An 18,467-nucleotide genomic window follows, 5' to 3' on the forward strand; every position below is an offset into this window, starting at 1 on the left:
TATATATATATATATATATATATATATATATATATATATATATATATATATTTCAATTTATATAATATTCAAAGACCTAAAACTCAAGAGTATGTTGTTTATGGATACATATTTATGTGAAAATTTTCAAAAAGCAATTGAGAATAAGTATAAGATTTATTAAAATTGTTATTTCATGTATGCAGAGATAGATAAGATCAGACACAAAATTGCTTTCAAATCTGTAGTTCTTTGTTCCTCTTTTGTAGATACAACAATATCAATTTATTGCTGTTCTTTAGCAATATTAATTGCAAATTACTTTGTATTCAATATTAGATTAAAAATACTTCATGATAAAAAACTATATAAAAGACTTTATGGTACCTAGGAGTAAAATGTGATCCTCATATATTTAATCATTCTTTTGTATTTTCATATATTTTCAGTGTTTTTCATCATAACTATCTTTGTTGACAATCAATCCTTCACCTGAATGTCAGGTGTCAATATATTTTTTTCAAGCTAAACAAATTTAATACATAAATATAAAACAAACTACCTATGTGAACCTCGATCTTGTAAATTTAGGATATTCTAATCTTTACAAGGTTGATTTTTGAAAATTGAAATCTATAATTTATTTCTTGAAAAGCAAATATCCACAGTGAAAGCAAAATATAAATCTATATGTGTCATTTAATTCATACAAGTGCCTAAGAAGATCTTTTCTGAGAGGAATACTTCATTCATGTCATTCTACTGGAAATGATTTTTAGAACAATAGCTGAAATAGAAGCGGTACTTGACCAGTTAAAAAGTCAATGGAGGACTATTTTCAGAAGACAGCATGGAGTATTTGAAGCCCTAGAGATGGGCAAGAGCAGCACGACACTGAAGAAAGTGCATGCAGTTCAACGCGTCTGGAAAATGAGGGTGAAAGAATAATTTTAAAACAATAGAATTTCAGGAGAAGACAGTAGAGAGTACGAGTTAATATGTACAAATTTTGTAAAGACATAGTAATATGTTTAGATTCAATTTTGAAAACTATTTTTAGAGAGTGCTTATAGTTCTTTTATAATAGAGTTATGTGATAAATTGGACTTAAATTCATATTGTGCATGTAAGCTGTAGGGTAGTATGATAAGCACAGAATAGTTAATCAAATTCTGTTGTTGTATGCCAAGCATAAACAATGGTACTGGGAAGGGATATAAACTGGATGATTAGTGGAAAATTTTTAATTTCAGTACTTAGTGATTAAGTTAATGTGAAGGTGCCAAGTGAGAGAAAGGTCTCCCAAATATCGTCTTTCTGGTTTAGATGAAGTGGATGATGCATAGGGATGGGATCCTGGAGGAAAATCAGAATTGCCTAAAGTCATTTTCAGATGGAACATACAAGTAAGTATGTTAAAAAGAAATTGGCAATAGAGGTCTAGATTTCAAGGTAGAGATTTGATCAAGAAAAACAAATGAAAGTATCATAATGTAAATGGTACGTAACAAGACTAGGAGTACGTTATACAAACAGAATAAGAGAAGAAACAACAGAATGAAGAATAAGGCAATAAGGGCGAGGCCACAGATGCACAGAAAAGATGGAAAATAATGTGAAATACTTTTAAAGATCCAGTTTAAGCAAGGATTTTAGAGTCCTATGACATTTATCTAAGTTGATTTCTTTTTAATTGGTGTCTTATATAGTTACATGTAAAACCGGAATTGATTGTGACATGTTCATACAGGTACATGACATAGCTTGGTTAACTGCATTCTGCTATTCCTCCCCTGTACCATCTCACCTCCCTCCCTCTTGTTCCCCTTCCTCTACTTCACTCTTTTTCCTGCTATTTTTATGAGATCCACTCCCCCATAATTTTTAATTCTTCATTTCTCTCTAGCTTCCACATATAAGGCATTCAACCATTTACTCATATTTTAATTGGTTCTTTTTAAATATACATGACAATAGAATCCATTTGGTTAAAATTATACAAACATGGAATATATCTTATTCTAATTAGGACCCCATTCTTGTGGGTGGGCATAAAGGTGGGATTCACTTAGGTATTTTCATATATGTACATAGCAAAATTGGGTAACATTTATTCAACTGTCTTTCCTATTTCTATTTGCCCTCTCTTTCTGTTGTTCCCCTTTGTCTAATTTAATGAACTTCTCTTCTCCCCAGACCCCTTTATTGTGGTTTAACTTCCAAATATCAGCAAAAATATTTCACCTATTTTTTGGGGGGGCAGGGGGAGTAGCTTATTTCACCTAGTATGAAAGTCTTCAAATCCATCCCTTTACTGGCAAATGTCATAAAATCATTCTTCTTTATGGCTGAATAGTATTCCACTGTGTATATCTGCCACAATTTCTTCATTCATTCATCTATTGAAGGTCACCTAGGTTGGTTCCATAGCTTGGCTATGGGAAATTGTGCTGCTATAAACACTGATGTGGCTGTGTCACTATAGTATGCTGATTTTAAAATCCTCTGGACATATGCCAAAGAATGTGATAACTGGATCAAGTGGTGGTTCCATTCCTAGTTTTTGAGGAATCTTCATACTGCTTTCCAGAGTGGTTGTACTATTTTGCAATCCCACCAACAATATTACTGTTAAGTCTAGCCTTTTTCATTCAGCATGATATTCTCCATTTCCATCCGTTTACCTTACCAGCAAGTGACATAATATTATTTTTCTTTATGGTTGAGTAGAACTCTCTCTCTCTCTCTCTCTCTCTCTCTCTCTCTCTATATATATATATATATATATATATATATATATAATAGAATACATATTATATAAATAATATACTATATTTATAGACCGATTTTCTTTATTTGATTCCTTATTGAGTTCCAGAACATTTGAGTTTTATTTTGTTGGTATTGGAGATAGATGTTTCAATGAAATAATAATTAAGAGTGACCTCAAATAACCATAGACACAGAAGTGGTGGAAAGTGATTAAGTAGGTTTATGTTCCTCCACCCTGCAATTTGGACTGTTATGAAGAAAACAAACAATTATTTTGCATCTGGAAGAAAATTGTAGTTGCACAGGTCCCTCCTATGAAGTTTGAGCAGGGATTAAATACAAATGTGAAGAATCCATGAAAAAGCAAGAAACTGAAAACAGACAGCAACTTGATAATATTTGGAAAGAGCCCTTTGTGAAGGACTTTAAGTAATCCGTTATATAGATGAAGGCCTGGTTTCTATTCATCAATGAAAAGAAATGAGAGAATAATTGATGTAGAAACCTATCTACCTACCTATCACGTGTCTTTCCATATTATCTTTATTGATGCATATTTAGACTATCATAAAATTCACCCACTTAAGGTATATTTTCAATTGTTTTTTTCATACGTTTACAAATTTTTGCAGGTACCATTACTGTCTTATTTCATATTATTTGGTTTACCCTAAAAAGAAATGTCAGAATCAAGAGTAGTTACTTTTGATTTCCCACCATTCACACAGCACATGGCCCACATTAATGTGTTCTCTCTTTTTAAAATTGTCAATTCTGGATACTTTGTATGAATAGAATTTATGTCTGACTTTTCTCACTTAACATGATATTTTCAAGGTCCACCCATATTATGGCATGTAGCTCTTTATTTTTTATGACCTATATCATTAGGTTAAATCTGCCATAACAAAGTGCCACAGCTGGATATATTAACAATAGGAATGTACTCATAATTCTGGAGTTTAGAAGTCAGATCAAGGTTTCAGAAGGGTTGATTATTTTGAAATGTCTGCCTGTCACTTTTAGGTGGGTATCTTTCTGTATCATCACATGGCTATTCCTCTGTATATGCCTGTGTCCAAATTAATTTTCTCATATAGTTTCCACTTATACTTGATTAGGAGCTAAAATAATGCCCTCATTTTAATGTAATCATATCTGTAAAGTACTCACTTCTAAATACAGTCATATTCTAAAATAACTGGAGTTAAGACTTCATCATGTGAATGTGGTGGGAATACAATTAATCCCATAATATGCCAATCAAAAAAGTATGGATAGATGTATCACATTTGCTTATTCATCTATAAATTTCTGAGTGTATCGGTGGTTTCCATGCTTTAGATATTTCAATTAGTGCTACTATGAACATATAAGGCCAAATAATTTTTAAGATACAGAAATTTAATTTCTGAGCATATACCTCAAATTGCTGGGTTGCATGATGAGTCTGTGTTTAACATTTTTAATGACTTCCAACTGTGTCCTAATGTGGCTGTACTTTATCATCCCACCAGAAATGTATGAAGGTTCTAATTTATCCACATATTCATCTGCAAATTTATTGTCTGAATTTTGGAAATAGCCATTTTTGTGGGTGTGAAGTAGTGTTATACTGTGATTGTGATTTTTCTTTCCTTGAAGTCTAATAATATTGAACAAACCTTCATGCACTTATTGATTATTTTTATATCTTCTTAGGAAAAACATCTCAAACTCTATTGTATAATTTATGTGATTTGTCTCTACATTGTAGAATTGTAAGTATACTTTACATACTCTAAGAGTCACATAATATGATTTAATAATATATGTTTTTAACATATTTTCTCAATTCTGTGCTTTTACTTTGATATTTGATGGTGTCTTTTGAAGAAATATTTTAAATTTTATAAAGTCCAATTTATTTTTTTCTGTCAATTGTTGTTTTAGAGGTATATCTAAAAAATTACATTATTCAATGTAAGAGATTTATTACTTTTTTTTGTGCTGAGACTTATAATTTTATCTTTTACATTTAAGTCAGTGAGGTAATTTTTGCATATGTTGTGAGAAAAGGGGTCCAACTGTATGCCTTTCCCTTGGAATAAATATTGTCCAAAGATTGGTCTTTTATAAGACTATTCTTTCTCATTAAATTATCTTGGCAATATTGTTCAACTAGAACACAGACTTACCAGATTATGTTTACATATTATCCCATTCCATTAATCAATATTTCTATTAGGTACCAGTTTCAAACTAAGTTAATTACCATGACTTTCCAAAAAGTTTTAAATCAGAAAATGTAAGTGATGAATCTTTGTTTTTTGCTTTTGTTTTTATTTATTTAATTTTATTTCTTTATTTCAAGGCTTACTTTTGGAGAGGAGAGATGCTACTGAATTCCTTGAGTATTTATATAAATTTAGGATCAGACTGTTAATTTCTGAAAAAAGAAGGGCTGGGATTTTCAAAAGGATTTAATTTGCATACTATACCATTCTTACTATTTTTTTAATTTAATGAATATGCAGCACATTACTCCTTATATAGGTTTTCTTTAAGTTATTTCCGTGGTGCTTTGCTGTATGTATTTTCTTTGTTGTATGTATTTTCGGATTTCAATGTGTCCTAAAAGATCAATGTGTTAAATGATTGGACCTCAGGGTGCTGCTGTTAGGAAGTAGGAACTTTGAGCAGTTAGGGCCTAGTAAGACATTCTAGGATATTGGAAGTATGTACTCAAAGGGGATTGTCCCAGTCTTTTCCTCTGTCTCTTTCCTTTCTTGGCACATGAAGTGAGAATTTGCTTTGCCACATGCTCCCCACATGATATGCTGTCTTGTTTGAAGAATAAAGTAAATACCATGAACTAAAATAGAGCTCTTTTTCTGTGCAAGTTAGTTGTCTCAGGTGTTTTGTTAAAGCAATGGGGAAATGACTTATATAGATGTCTTGCTCATTTTTCTTCTTAAATTTATTTCTAATATTATTTTAAACTTTGATTCTTGGGAAAATAGTTTCCTTAATTGAAATTTTAGATTATTTATTGATATATCATTGAAATATATACTTCAATTTTTTATATATAATGTACCCCAAATTGTATTGAACTTGTGTATGTTACAATGATTTTTTTATAGACCTATTAGGATTTTGTATATATATATATATGATCAAGTTATCTGTAATTAAAGAGTATAATTTCTATCATTAAAATCTGGATGCTTTTGTTTATTGTCCTTCATAAATAACCATACTGAAACCTACAGTACACTATTGAATTGAAAGGATAAATTTGGACATTCTTTTACAATTTTTTAACAGGGAACTATTTTTTTCTGATTTTTAAAGTGCAGAATGTTCTTTTCTAATCCTAGTTTTTTTTTTTTTTTCTTTTTAATCACAAAAGATTTTTCAGTTTTGCCCAGTGCTTTTACCACACCTATTGGGAATATCATGTGCTATTTTCCCTTTATCGTTTTTTTTTTTTCTTTAAAGAGAGAGAGAAACTTTTTTGTAGATGGACACAACACAATGCCTTTATTTTTATGTGGTGATGAGAATCGAACCTGGGTCGTGCCCATGCTAGGCAAGCGCTATACCACTGAGCCACAATCCCAGCTCTCCCTTTATCTTTTTAATATGACATTTTTCCATTGACTTTTCATTATATGATTAACTATTTTCTCATTTACAGTAATAAATTCAACACTGTCAAAGAGCATTATACTTTCATGTTTCTGAATGCTACGTTTTTAGTATTTTGTTACGGATTTTTGCATTTGTATACTTAAAATCTTATGCCCCTGTAGTTTTCTCTTTTTCTGATGCCTTTGTCTCATTTTGAAATTTACTGGATGCATGATGTGGGCTTATAATCATTTCTTCCTCATATAATTTGGAAGGCTTTTTGAAGGCTTGATATTTTTATTTTCTTCAAAATTTAAGGTTGGTAATTGATCTGACATCTTTTGAAAATAGGTAATTTTAGCAATAATTTTTTACTGACTATTGATTAGCTCTATTGTGTTAGTTTTTATTTTGTTATTTTTTGGTGCCAGGGATTAAGCCCAGGGCCCCATGCATGCTAAAACATGTTCTTCCACTGAGCTACACCCCCACTGCCTGGTCCATAACATTAGCTCTGTTTTATAATGATTTATTTTTAATTATCTAAAATTATATTCTATTTCTTCTAATTTTCTCTTTGGTACATTACTTATTTAATAAGTTTGTCTTTTAATATTCACATTATAAATAAAATCTGAATTGTTATTCTGCTATTGATTCAGAATACTGTCATTTCCTCTGGGAATGCATTTTGGTTAGTCACAGTCCTTTAAATTTATTGTGGTTTATTTTATGACCTCGGATTAGACCTATCCTAAAGAATGTTCCATGTGCACCTGATAAGTATATGTATTCTGCGCTCGTTGGACATAATGTTGAGCAGATATCTGTCAGTGTCAATTAACTTATAGTGTTTAATCATTTTTTTTTTACATTTCAGCAATAGTTTTAAGTCTTCTTGTTCTACTCATTATTTAAAGTAAGTGGGATAATGAAGTCTCTAACTCTTGTTGAATTTTACATGTTTCTCTTGAATACTGTCCACTGTTTTTCCCCATATTTTTATTGGTGCATTTTAATTGTATATAAAGGTAGGACTCATTATTACATATTCACACAAGCACACTATATGATAACATAATTTGGCCTAAATCATACCATGGCATGTCCCTTTTCTCCTCTGGTCCCTTCCCCTACTCTGCTGATCTTCCTTTGATTTTAATGAGATCCTCCCCTGGTAACTATTTCTATGGTATGTATTAGTCAGTTTTTCATCACTGTGAGCAAAATACCTGACAAGAACCACTAGGAGGAAATCCTTATTTTTACCTCATGTTTTCAGAGGGCTCACTACATAGTTTACAGACTCAATTGCTTTGACCAAAGATGAGGCATGAAAGAAGGGCATGGCGAAAGAAAGCTTTTAGCTCAAGGCATCCAGGGAGCAGAGAAACGTAGACAGGGGCCAGAGAAAAAATAGAACCATCAAGGTCATATCCCTAGTAACTTATTCCTCCATCCATACCTAATATCAGAAATCTATTTAAATTATTAATTCATCAAATGAACTAATCCACTGACTAGGTTCTTGCTCTCATAATCTTAAGTACTTCACCTCTGTTTACCTATAAACATTCTTGCATTACATAAGGTTTTGGGTTGTACCTCATACCCAACTCATATAGTTTCATATATTCAAAGAACATATTTCCCACCACATTTAGTATTTCAACCTGAAGTGAACCTCTTATACTCAGCATGCAATTTTTTTTTTATTAAAATCATTCTGCCTGTCTGTTTCTTTTAATTAGAGTATTTATTTAATTCACTTAATAATAACACAGAATTTTTCAGCTACCATATTGATATTATTGTGCATATGTTCAATGTCATTTTTTCTGTGTTAAAAATGCACTGCATTTTAAAAAAATTAATATTTTCTTAAACATTTTTTATTTCACATTTTCAAAATTTCTTCATATAATTGTTTTTCTGAGAATTATCATAATAATAAACTACGTTGAATAAATCAGGTTTCACTTTAAATTATACAAACTTTGTTTTAATATATCTCCATCTTCTTTTTAACTATTATTACCAAACAAACCACATCTTCATATATTTTAAACCTATAAACAGTATTATAATTATTGCTTTATAGAGTTCTTTCTTGGGTTACATATCAGAAGAAAAGTATTGCAAATACATTTTAAAATGCTTTTTATTGTATCTAGGTAGTTTCTGTCTTTAATAACCCCTTATATCCCTCTGGTTTGAATTTACTGTCTAGTGTATTTTCTTTTCTTCATGAAAGATATCCTTTAATATTTCTGGTAGGGAAAATTGGCTAGGTACCAATTCTACTAGCTTTGCTGATCTGCTGATTTGGGAATATATTAATTGCACCTTAAGCTTTGAAAAATAGTTTTTTTGTTTGTTTGTTTGTTTGTTTGTTTGTTTTTGTATATGCAATACTTTGTTGAGTCTTTTTATTTTAGCACATTGGATATGTCATCCCACTGTTGCACTGTCTCTGGCCAGAAGAGTTTCTGATGAGAATTAAGCTGTTAACCTTATTGAGGATTCTGTATATTTAACAAATCAGTTTTTTTCTTACTGTTTTATAAATAATCTATTTATGTTGGGCATTAGCCATTGAGATTAAATTTACAGATTTTTTTTGAGATAGGGTTTTACTAATTTGCACAGGCTGACCTTGAACTTGTGATATTCTTGCCTCAGTCACTTGTGATTCACTTGCACAATTGCACCTGGCTACAGATAGTTTCCTATCCAACAACTGGAATTACTATATAACCACTTGAAAATCTTAGAGATGGGTGCTGAAACATTAAAATGTATTCACAGGACCCAATCACTGTTTATAATAGCTCCAAACTAAGTCTATTTAATGATAAACTCAAATATGAATATAAACTGGAAATATATCAGTATATAATTTACTGTGTATTTTTTTTTAATATTTGTAGTTGTTGATGGACCTATATTTTACTTATTACATGTGGTGCTGATAATTGAAACCAGTGCTTCATACATGCTAGGCACTGAGCTACAACCTCATCCCTCACTGTGTGTTTTTAATTGTATGTATTGCAGTGCATGTATTTTAAAGATATATTTATCTACTTATCTATCTTTTATTGTATGTATTAAGGTGAGGAATAAAAGGACATTTATCATAGGAGTTTAAACAAGAGTTCAGAATTAAAGAGTAAGTACAGTATTTTTCCTGTTCTGAATATAAATAAGGTTCTGGGGAAAAAAACATAACCAAGATTATAAGCAACTAAGAATAGCTTCCTAAAGATAGAAACAGAAATACTCTTGGTAATAAGGATAAACTTCTTGTCATTGTTGTTTGTTTGTTTGTTTTGGATAGAAAATGTTAAAAATCAACTTCAAAAGTAGTGGGAAACACTCTATAGAGACATACTGAAGTCACCTCAAAGAGATAGTATTTGAGATAGGGATATAGAGTTTAGAAAATTTAAAAAAAGGACATAGAGTTGAAAATTGTCTGTCATTTTATGTTGATTCCTTGGAAATTTGGGAATAGAAACACCATTTGACGCAGCTATCCCTCTTCTTGGACTATACCTAAAGGACTTAAAAACAACAAACTACAGGGACACAGCGACATCAATGTTTATAGCAGCACAATTCACAATAGCTAAACTGTGGAGCCAACCTAGATGTCCTTCAGTGGATGAATGGATAAAAAAAATGTGGCCTATATACACAGTGGAATTTTACTCAGCAATACAAGAGAATAAAATCATGGCATTTGCAGGTAAATGGATGGTGTTGGAGAAGATAATGCTAAGTGAAGTTAGCCAATCCCCCCAAAAAACCAAATGCCTAATGTTTTCTTTGATATAAGGAGGCTGATTCATAATGGAGTAAGGAGAGGGAACAGGGGACAAGTAGATGAATTCTAGATAGGGAAGAGGAAAAGGGAGGAGGCAGGGGATTAGCAAGGATGGTGGAATGTAATAGACATCATTATCCAAAGTACATGTATGAAGACAAAAAAATTGGGTGTCAGTCTACTTTATATACTGTTAGAGTCTGTAAACAAGTCAAGATGGCGCCTGGCATTTTCCCAGAGGGAGTGGTTTGTGAAGTAACGCCAGCGAGCCATTTAGTGTGGAGATTGCTCATTGGTTGACTGCTGTATTTAGTTTATGTTAATTAGATAAGCTGTGTAGAATGTATATATACCCCTCCTCTCCTACAATAAATGGCTCCCACTCCTGCTGTATCAATGTACACAAGTTGCTCGTCACCCCCCGGTTATTTTGCTGCAGCCGGACTGTGGCAATATACAGAGATATGAAAAAATGTGATATATATCAGTAAGAATTATAATGCAAAAAAACAAGTACATGTATAAATACATGAGTTGACGTGAATATACTTTATACAAAGATATGAAACATTGTGCTTTATAGGTGTGATAAGAATTTTAATACATTCCGCTGTCATGTATTTAAAAAAAATAAACTCAATAAAAAAAAAGAGAATACAAACTAAATCTATTAACTTTTATGGCCATTACACATAACACACAATAAATGCTGATGCTCCCAAATAAAATTACAATTAAATTTGATTTCTATTGAACTGTGTTTTATCTTGCAATGGATAGTAATTATTGAATCAGTAATTATTGAATAAGGACATAGAGTTGAAAATTGTCTATCATTTTATGTTGATTCCTTGGAAATCTGGGAATGGAACCACCATTTGACCCAGCTATCCCTCTTTTTGGATTATACCCAAAGGTATACTATACCCAAACAACTACAATTTACCCCAAAGTTTATATTTGAAGAATATAAGCTTCAGTAAACTTGGAAACAAATTAATTAAGAATGTCTAATTCTGTAAAGCTCAATATATACATGGTGTATATTATTATATTTTACTTATAACTAGATTACCTTATACTTTATAGTAACTTAATTAATTTTCTGCCACTTTGCAATGCTTTAAACTTTGCTTTAGTCAAGCATGTTAGTGCATGCCTGTAATTCTACCGGCTCCCACAGCTGAGGCAGAAGGATCCCAAGTTGCCTCTGCAATTTACCAAGTTACTAAGTAACTTAGCAAGATCCTGTTTCAAAATGAAAAATGAAGAGGGGTTTGGGATGGTGCCATCTCAATGCCACTCAGTTGTTGAGAGTGTCTAGTTGAATCCCTGCTTTAAAAAAAAAATGCTTTAAATTTGAAAAGAGGGACTTACTTGTAGAGAAAGTAAGTCATGTGAAGGATAATCATATATTTTCCACATAGATAAGTGATATGCATAGCATATACCCAAAACTTTCTTTGGTAATACTGATTTCGGAGATTTCATTTTTATAGAAGTAATAGACATAAATGCTGAAATGTTTGAGTGATTAAACAATTTAAATATTTCATATCTGGTTTATACCTTACAAAATACTGGAAATATGCAATATTTTTATGAAAGATGATATTAGTTTCTTTCTTTTTATCATGTCTATTAACTACAAATATGAAATACAAAAAAGCAATTTCTGTATACTTATGTCAACTGTTTTTCTAAATAACTCATTCTTTTTCACATCAACCTTATTTTCTGAGTTTTATAAACACAGAGACAAGTTTTAGGGAGATTAGTTATATTTTCCACTGTTCGACTTACTAATAAGAGCCACAACTAAAATCCAGGTGAATTGTTCCAAATTCAAAGCCTATTTAGCTTAACTTTTATAAGATTTTCTCAACTGCATTCTAGTCAAGATAAACACTATTTTTTCCTCTGGAAATTTTATCCTTTTCTTTAATACCATAAGTTTGGGATTTGCTATCTTTCCCAACGACAAAGCTGTTAAGTATGGATTATTTTTAAATTCATATACTAGTGGATTTATAAACTGGTATTGAATTTAATGATTTTAATTTAGTCAATGTTACATAATAGTAGGATGTATTAGTACATGTATTTATTCACTCAGTAAATATTTATCAAGTACTTACTATTTGTTAAAACTAAAAGATGTTAATATTCATTAATCTTTCAGAGCCAATTGCCAATTAATTTTTAATTTATACAAAAAATAATAATTGAGTTTACAGAAACAACTACAATTTACCCTACATGTTGATAAATTGGACACAAAGCAGAATATAATCTATTTTACCATATTTGCTCAATGCATGTCTCATGAAACTTGAACACCTATGAGGAAGTGCAATACGAATTAAAATCCAGATTTTTGTGCAACTTCCAGATCATCTTAGTTCAATTGATGTAATCTAGTCATTGAAGCTGTAGGCAACTCATACCAAGGAAGATTTTCATTAGAACAATTTTAGAGGGAAAATAGATGTTATGTAAATATGTTTTTAACTGATAAAATAGCCAGTTAATTATTGCTATATTGCATATTAGAGACCCACTAAAATCCAAAGAAGTTAATTTCTCAAAGTTATACTTTCTTCAGATTCATGGCAAGGTAGAAATGATTTCTTACTGCTCTAGTTCTTAATAACTGCCTGAACAAAAGAATGCTAAAATCTCTATTATTGTGTTTTGTATTTAAATACCATTAAATATATATTCTTTAAATTTCAGGTTTTTTTCATTGATAAAAATCATAAATTAAATATATGCTAATTATATTTAAGAGATCATTCATGGAAAAACGAAGTTGAAAAATAGGATTCTGCTCACATATATGGAATGTAAGCTCGTACAAACTGATGTCATAAATCAATTGTCAGCTTTGTTAATACTGTGCATATGTAAAGATCTCTTTGATTTAATTATTATAATTTTCATTTTATTTTAAGTGATTATATTAATTTTGTTTCATGTGATGCATTTAATTGACCTTCAAAAAAAGTTGTAGGACTTTAAATGTTATTTATGATGAGTTATCACAATGTTAAGACCTTGTTATCAGCTTAATGGCTGATTTAGTTATAAAATTATATTTCTAAAAAGTTAAATTGTCAAACATGGCGGTGGGTGGGGAGGTAGCGCTTTCAGTACCTCCTCAATAACAGGGTCAGAGAGACGCATTGATACGCCTAGATTCTACCTGCTGAGAAACTCCTAGCAAAACTCCGCTGAAGAGAGACTGGCCGGGAATTAGTAGGATTTTTGGAGGTGCCAGGTTGCCGCAGATGAGTGAATCTCCGCCACACGGCGTGGAGGTCCAGATCCGCCGGCCGCGGCCCGTGCGACTCGGCGACCGTTGCAGCCCGCCTGCGCGGCTCAGTGACCAGCCTCCGAGGCGCAGCTCAGCAGGAGCGGCGCAGGGACTCTAGGAAGAGGTCTCTAGCCAAGCCTTCACGAAATAGCAAACCGGAAACTGAAACCAACCGAGATTGGGTCAGATCAGAGACAGACCTGCCCCACCTCTCCCTTTGGACACTCTGGCAAGGAGCCTGGGGCCCGCATAGCAGAGAGGTGACAGCACCAGAGTTGGGCCGACGGAATTCCTTCCCAGCGGAATCCACTTTAGCAGGTGTGTGACTCCCACCCCCACCAGATACAAGCAGCCAGGAACCCTCGGGAATCTCTCCGGGGGCGTGACTGTAGGAGACAAGGGACTTCCGACCCCCAACTTCCCCTACCGCCAGCGGCGTGGGCGTGACTGTAGGGGCGGAGGGAAGCAGAGGGGATTCCCGATCCCCAACTCCCCTTACCACCAGCAGTGATACCCAAGGTCTTAGCCGCCAGTTTCCGGGGGCGAGCCCACCAAAGGGGTCCAGAAAAATTAAACTGTTGGTTCCCACATCATGGCTACACAGCACTGGGGCTTAGATCAATGACAGAGAGAGTGCTCAGTCGTTCGGGAAACAGGACACGTGGTGGGACTGCAAGTGTAACCAGATCCTTGGGGAACCGCCTCCGGTGAACAGGACCTGGCTGGCTGGCAGGAGGAAGGGGGGGAGAGGCCAGAGAAGTGAAAAGGCACTGGACTAACAGGATTGAGAGACTCCCAGGAGCCTCCTTACAGGGATTGCTGTCGGTACATAGAGGGCAGAAGCTCGGCTTGGAGGGCACAGTTCCGCCTACTGGAAGAGAAGAAAATGGATCTCTAAGACTTCAATTTTTTTTTCTCTTTTTTCTTTTCTCCCCTTTACCTTCTTTCTTTCTTTCCCATTTCAAGTTTTATTGTTCTTTCCATTCTCCTCTAATGTCTCTCTCTCTCTCTCCTTCTTTCTTTTTAAAAGCACCTTCCTTCCCCTACCCCCCAACTTTCACCCCAAGCATTATGTCTTCCATTACGTGTAATTGTCTAAATGCAAATAGGTGAATGTTTTGAGGCTGTCTATAGGGCTTCTAAATACCTAGCTACTACCAAACACCCTGATCCAATCGCCTGTTAATATCGCCCTTCAGTAGAGCAATCTTCCAAAGTAGCCAAGACATACTAACCATCATACCATCATAGCACCTAACCTAAACATAAAGTCCTAAGAACAAACAACAAATCACTATATGCATACAGAATCTGGAAGCCTTTTGTGAACTGAATGAATCAGCTTTAAAGTACAATAAAGCCCAACATTTCTAGGCATAGTCTCCCACCACAAAGGAGAGACCACAGAGATATACAAAACCAAAACAAATTTATAGGAGAAAACAGAAACACAGCAGTTAAACAGAGTTGGAAAGTAAAGTGAACAACATGAAAAAACAAGGGAAAAAAGGATTACAAATAATGCAGGACAACTTAAATCTACAGGAGAACCTAGAGGCATCAGAAAAATTGACAGAGAAAGAACTCAAGGCATACCTGACTCAGATGGAATGGTATCTTAGAGAAGTCATGAGACAGCAAGTCGAAACAATGAAAGAATACTTTGAAATCGAATTGCATAAGCAAATTCAAATTGCAAAGAAGGAACTCTACCAGGAGATAAAGATCCTAAAAAAAAATCAAACAGTAATCCTAGAAATGCAGGAAACCATAAACCAAATTAAAAACTCAAAAGAGAATATTACAAATAGACTAGATCAAATAGAAGTCAGAACACCAGATAATGAAGACAAAGTTTATCAACTCGAAAACAATATAGTCAACACAGAAAAGATGTTAAAAAATCACGAGCAATCCATGCAAGAGATATGGGATGTCATAAAAAAACAAACTTGAGAGTCATTGGGATAGAAGAATGTATAGAGGTTCAAACCAAAGGAATGAACAATCTGTTGAATGAAATAATCTTAGAAAACTTTGTAGATATGAAAGATGGAATGGATTGCAAATCCTGGAAGCCTACAGGACCCCAAACATACAAAACCGTAATAGACCAACTCCAAGACACATAATTATGAAGATATCCAACATACAGAACAAGGAGAGAATATTAAAACTACGAGAGAAAGGAGGCAGATTACATTCAGGGGTAAACTAATTAGGTTAACGGCTGATTTTTCATCACAGACTTTGAAAGCGAGAAGATCCTGGAACAATGTATTTCAAACGCTGAAAAATAATGGATTCCAACCAAGAATACTGTATCCAGCAAAATTAAGCTTCAGATTTGACACTGAAATTAAAATATTTCACAATAAACAAAATTTAAAAGAATTTGCAGCCAGAAATCCAGCACTGCAAAGCATTTTGAGCAAAATACTACAAGAAGAGGAATTGAAAAATAGCACCCAAAACTAACAGTGGGAGGTATCTCAGTAAAGGGGGAATAAAATAACCAAAGAGGAAAAACTAGCCAAACTAAAATAAATAAATAAATAAACATGACTGGAAGTACAAACCATATTTCAATAGTAACCTTAAATGTTAATGGCTTAAATTCACCAATCAAGAGACATAGGCTAGTAACCTGGATTAAAAAAACAGGTCCAACAATATGCTGCCTTCAGGAGACTCATATGATAGGAAAAGACATACACAGGCTGAAGGTGAAAGGTTGGGAAAAATCATACCACTCACATGGCCCTCGGAAGCAAGCAGGAGTGGCCATACTCATATAGAATAAAATCAACTTCAAACCTAAGTTAATCAAAAGGGATAAAGAAGGACACTATATATTGTTAAAAGGAACGATCCACCAACAAGACATAACAATTATCAATATGTATGCACCAAACAATGGTGCTACAACATTCATAAAACAAACTCTCCTCAAGTTCAAGAGTCAAATAGACCACAACACAATAATTATGAGTGACTTCAACACACCGCTCTCTCCATTAGACAGATCCTCCAGACAAAAGCTGAATAAAGAAACTATAGAACTAAACAACACAAACAATAACCTAGACTTAACCGACATATATAGAATACATCAACCATCATTAAGTGGATACATGTTCTTCTCAGCAGCACATGGATCTTACTCAAAGATAGACCATATATTATGCCATAGGGAAACTTTTAGTAAATATAAAGGTGTGGAGATAATACCATGCACCTTATCTGATCATAGTGGAATGAAACTGGAAATCAATGATAAAAGAAGGAAGGAAAAATCCTGCATCACCTGGAAAATGAACAATATGTTACTGAATGATCAATGGGTTACAGAAGACAAAAAGGAGGAAATCAAAAAATTCTTAGAGATAAATGAAAATACAGACACAACATATTGGAATCTATGGGACACAATGAAAGCAGTTTTAAGAGGGAAATTCATTTCCTGGAGTTCATTCCTCAAAAAAAAAGAAAAAAAAAAACAACAAATAAATGAACTCATACTTCATCTCAAAACCCTAGAAAAGGTAGAGCAAAACAACAGCAAATGTAGTAGAAGACAAGAAATAATTAAAATCAGAGCAGAAATCAATGAAATTGAAACAAAAAACCATTGAAAAAATTGATAAAACTAAAAGTTGGTTCTTCGAAAAAAATAAATAAGATCGACAGACCCTTAGCCATGTTAACGAAGAGAAAAAGAGAGAGAACTCAAATTATTAACATAGGGGATGAAAAAGGCAATATCACAACGGACACTACAGAAATATGGAAGACAATTAGAAAGTATTTTGAAACCCTATATTCCAATAAAATAGAAGATAGTGAAGATGTTGATAAATTTCTTAAGTCATATGATCTGCCCAGATTGAGTCAGGAAGACATACACAATTTAAACAGACCAATAACAAAGGAAGAAATAGAAGAAGCCATCAAAAGACTACCAACCAAGAAAAGCCCTGGGCTGGATTTGTATACAGCAGAGTTTTACAAAACCTTCAAGGAAGAATTAATACCAGTACTTTTCAAGCTATTTCAAGAAATAGAAAAAGAAGGAGCTCTTCCAAATTCATTCTATGAGGCCAACATCACCCTGATCCCGAAACCAGACAAAGACACTTCAAAGAAAGAAAACTACAGACCAATATCTCTAATGAAGTTGGATGCAAAAATTCTCAATAAAATCCTGGAGAATCGAATACAAAAGCATATCAAAAACATTGTGCACCATGATCAAGTAGGATTCATCCCTGGGATGCAAGGCTGGTTCAATATACAGAAATCAATAAATGCTATTCACCACATCAATAGACTTAAAGATAAGAACCATATGATCATCTCAATAGATGCAGAAAAAGCATTCAACAAAGTACAGCATCCCTTTATGTTCAAAACTCTAGAAAAACTAGGGATAACAGGAACTTACCTCAACATTGTAAAAGCTATATATGCTAAGCCTCAGGCTAGCATCATTCTAAATGGAGAAAAACTGAAGGCATTCCCTCTAAAAGTTGGAACATGACAGGGATGCCCTCTCTCACCACTTCTATTCAATTTAATTCTTGAAATACTAGCCATAGCAATTAGTCAGACAAAAGAAATTAAAGGCATAAAAATTGGAAAAGAATGAACTTAAATTATCAATATTTGCAGATGATATGATTCTATACCTAGAAGACCCAAAAGGGTCTACAAAGAAACTACTAGAACTAATAAATGAATTCAGCAAAGTAGCAGGATATAAAATCAACACTCATAAATCAAAGGCATTCCAGTATATCAGCAACAAAACTTCTGAAATGGAAATGAGGAAAACCACTCCATTCACAATATCCTCAAAAAAAAAAAAAAAAAAAAAAAAAAAAAAACCTTGGGAATCAACCTAACAATAGAGGTGAAAGATTTATACAATGAAAACTACAGAACCCTAAAGAGAGA

This window comes from Marmota marmota, unplaced genomic scaffold (assembly GCF_001458135.2).
Source record: "Marmota marmota marmota unplaced genomic scaffold, marMar, whole genome shotgun sequence".
NCBI lineage: Eukaryota > Metazoa > Chordata > Mammalia > Rodentia > Sciuridae > Marmota > Marmota marmota.